The sequence below is a fragment of the Meles meles genome, chromosome 5 (genome assembly GCF_922984935.1).
Source record: "Meles meles chromosome 5, mMelMel3.1 paternal haplotype, whole genome shotgun sequence".
Lineage (NCBI taxonomy): Eukaryota > Metazoa > Chordata > Mammalia > Carnivora > Mustelidae > Meles > Meles meles.
The window spans coordinates 43,254,047-43,258,584 of NC_060070.1; positions in this window are offsets into that span (position 1 = coordinate 43,254,047).

Below are 4,538 nucleotides of genomic sequence, written 5' to 3' on the forward strand. Positions count from 1 at the left end.
TTAATTTTGAATGAACATTTTAAATTTTTCAAATAATAAATTGGCAAATATTTGAAAATAGATTATCTTTTTATTTTAATGACAAAGTAAAAATTTATCATTCTGTCTGTTTTAGTAAACACTGTGGTTAACTGCATAAGCTGAATGCTTCTACCAAAAAAGCAAATGCCATGTGTTCTTAAGTTTTACATTGGGACTTGATTGTCATAAGGTACTTATTTCAGTATCTTCATGTAGCAAAACTCAAAACTGATCCCCCATCAATAATAGTGTTGCCATCGATAGTGAAATATGCATTTAGAATGATACAGGAACAAAAAAGTAAGCGAGGTATGCAAGAGGCTCCACGGTGCCCCCTTGGATGGTTCCAGCTGGAAAAATTCCAGCCTTACCTCTAGAATGTTCTGTAAGAGTTTCTCCTGGATTGAAGGTGATGCATGTGAAGTTTTTGGCCCCACACTGGAACACAGAAAGTGGACAATACATATTATTATTGTTCTTCAATTCCCTGTCCCTGAATGCTGGTGAGGGAAATTTGGAGTGTACATATCTGATTAGTTTAGGAGGCGATGAAATGTGAAGAAGGATAGGTCTATGAACATCTAGAAGTACAGGTCATTGCGCTGCTGTTTTTCAGAAGTTTCTGATAATATTAAGGAATAGATATATAGGATTATGGGAGACATGGTTCCTTGTGACTTATTCAAAAGAAAAGAGAATGGCAGAAAGGAATGAAATGGAGTGAGGAATTAATTAAAATAATAGAGCTGCAGATTTGGATTAATAGAAAAAAGAGATTCTGAGACTCCCCAGTGTTGACCACAGCAGCTTATTCATTGCTTTGAACGTGGGTGTTCAAATATTTGTAGAGCAAATAAATAACTTTTCTCTTACCACTAAGAAACAGATGACTTACATAGCACTTCAGTTGTTTAAGAATAATAATATTAGTGTGGTGCCTGGGTGGCACAGTTAAGTGTCTAACTCTTGGTTTCTGCTTAGGTCATGATCTCAGGGTTGTGGAATGAAGCCCCATGATGGACTCTGCACTGGGCATAGAGTCTGCTTGGGGTTCTCTCTCTCTCTCTCTCCCACTGCCCCTCTCCCCACTCTCTGTGTCTCTCTCAAAAACAAACAAACAAAAAAAACCCACTCCATAATTACAATATTAGAATTCCTAACATCCTTAGGTAAACTTGATCCATTTGAAAATGTTCAAATATTCCTTATCTGGTATACAACATTTTGACCGATATGAGAATCTGGCAAATCTCAAAGATACCCAGTTTTGACTGACAAAGCAGCTCTTATGCTACAAAGAACACTGGGGAAGAAATTATGAGGCCCAGCATGTAGTTCTGGATCAGTCACTATCTAGTCATTTGGCCTTGGATAAGCTATCATTTCTGATCTGCTTTTCTCAGCAGTAAAAATGCCAGCTCTGAAAATATCAGTAGCATCCGATGATATCAGATGTCTTGAAGAGATTTGAAAACTGTGAAGGCTATACATGTATATATATAGTATATAGTATAACATAAAGTATTAGCATTAGTCCATGTTCAGAGCATTCATTTTATCTTAGTGACTCAGTTAATGTCTACACTAGTCCTTGAGCTAAAAATCAGGAATAAAAGAGCTCCATTGTGTTAGCACTTTACATTAGCACTACATATATATGTGCACATATATAATACACTTATGTACCTACATACACATATATTATGTATATATATACATATATACAATATACATATTATTTAATCCTCAAGCAACTTTATGATGTATATATTATTAGTCTTATAATATAGGTGAGATAAAAACTGAATGAGGCAAATACCACATTGCCAAGGTTAGAACCCAGGTGTTCTTGATTCCAAAGCCCATAGTGTCTTTATCAGACCACAGTGACTCCAATCATTCATTTATTATTCATTTAAAGCCATATAGTCCACAAGTATTTATTGTAGACTTCCCATGTTCTAGAAAATGCAGAGTTGAGGAGCATCACCATTACTTACAAGAATGCTTAGTAAAAATAATACTCAAAGTTCTATTGTTTTGCAGGGCATTTTCACACACATAGGACCCGGAAGTCAAGTATCTTGCTCAAACTCAAATCGGTAGTTAGTAGCATGTTGATTCTCTGGAGCTCAAACCCAGGTCTTTTGGTTCTAAATTCTGGATCTTTCCATCTCACCACATTGCAAAGGAGCATGGGATGAAATAAAGTGTGTGGCTCTTGCCTTTTCCTTCCTCATTCTCCAGATGGCAGCAATTCAAGAACTTGTTTAAATCGGGATGTCAAAATAAATTAAATTTGTGTTCTTTATTACTTGCCTAGTAAGATTCATCATTCACTTTGGGAACCTGAAACAGTAGCTGAGGAGAGGTTTGATTTATTTTATCCCCAGATCTGGGTGCTACAAATATATTCCTTATCCCACTGACAATAGTGATTTCTCTAGCTCTTTGGTCACTTCCTTGAGCAAAGTTTTCATTTTAATTCTTTCAATTAAAAAAAAAAAAACCCTTGCTTTATTTTTAACTTATATGTAGAACAAGGCATTTAGGAAATAATGCTCTATCAGTCAATGAAATGTGACTTGTTAAAATTGTAAACTTTAAGGTAGCAAGTGTTTACTGAGAACCTACCTTGAACCTGGCACAGATAATAATAGTTAGCATGTATCCCACTTATTATGAGGTGCATCATCTCATTTAAACCTCTTTTTTTTTTTTTTTTTTTTTTTTTTTTTTAATAGGGTTACTTTTTTTTTTTTTTTTAAGATTTTATTTATTTATTTGACAGAGAGAGAGATTACAAGTAGGCAGAGAGGCAGACAGAGAGAGAGGAGGAAGCAGGCTCCCTGCGGAGCAGAGAGCCCGATGCGGGGCTCGATCTCAGGACCCTGAGATCATGACCTGAGCCGAAGGCAGCGGCTTAATCCACTGAGCCACCCAGGCGCCCCTCATTTAAACCTCTTAACCAGACTGTGAGGTATCATGATTCCCATTTGACAGACGGCAATCTGCACAAGGTCATCCAACTATTAAGTGGTAGAGTTCGGATTTGCTCAGTTACTACATTACTGAATTGATAGTTCCAGGGCAATTTCCATCTAGCAAACTGTACTGTAAATGTATTCTGTTCACTTCAAGCAACAATGCTATGGTTAAAATGCTATGCCTTCATGATAAGTCATCAAATTACTTAACATCTAATGAAAGAAGGTGAACACTTAAACAGGTAATCTCAATGCAATGTGGTCAGTGCTAAAATAGAGGAGGCTATGGGAAAGCAGAAAGGGCACAAGTAACTGACTTAGGAATATTGAATACTGAAGCTGAATATTGAAGACAAAGTGGGAGCTATCCAGGGAAAGAGGAAGGGCAAGATAAAGAATGTTATAGAAAAGATGGAGATAAGGAATGTTATACGAGAGAAAAAGTGGTGGGGTGGGGGAGGCAGGTGAGAGATTTAAGAGAACATGATATGTCCAGAGAATGATACACAGTCTCATGTGCCCAGGACATGGCACCCATAGGAGAGTAATAAGGATGAGGGCCAGGGGCCCAATCACCAAGGGCCATAAATACTTAAGAGATTTATTTTTCTTGATGCACTTCACTGTGATTTTCAGGGGCCTGAACAGATTTATAATATTAGGCAATAAAGGTCAATGTTTAGGAAAACTTCTCCCTAATTCTGCATATTCAAAGAGATTTTTTACAAAGCTCTGTATATGTATGTAGGAGTATCACTTCATGCTTGGCCCAGTAGAGCACCCAGTGATGGTGGTGGTGGGGGGGTCAATATCCTGTTTCCCCATTAGCTGGCCACATATTTTCCTTCCCGATGACATTACTGTCACTGCTAGAAAGAGCATTATTCACTAGGAACTGAGGGATATCAATTAGCTGGCGAAACAGAGCAGTCATCAGTCACAAAGTGTTGCTGGTCATTATTCACCTGGGCTGGGGCAAACCCTCTGATCTCAGGATGACAGAGATGGTATTGAACACCAGCCCTTGAGGCCTCCAATCTTCTGCCCTCCTGCCCCCTTTGTAAATAAGATTATTGCTGCTGCTTCTGCCTGGTTTGCCCAAGGAGATACAGAAATCCTTCAGGGAACAAATAGATAAGAACTAAGACAGAGAATCTTTTAAAACCTTTCAAAGCAACCGAACCCTACACCTGACCCAAGTGTAATTATCTCATTCATACTGAGCAACACTGATGGCTTTTCAATTAAGAATTTGAGTTTATAAAGGGAAGGAAAAGAACTAAAAACAGTTTTTGAATTATGCTGTGGGGAGGGCATAAAGCTCTAAAATATTCTGGCATTAATCATTTCCCAAATTAATTGCTTATTTCATAGTTTTTGTAAAGATCTTACAATACATATATTCACAAAATCCATACAAAGAAATTTTGTGTCTTTTTAAAGGGGCACATGGCTTGCCATACTTTTTCTTTTCTTTCTTTCTTTTTTATAACAATAATTTTTCTGGTTTGTGCCTCATTCAAATCTCTG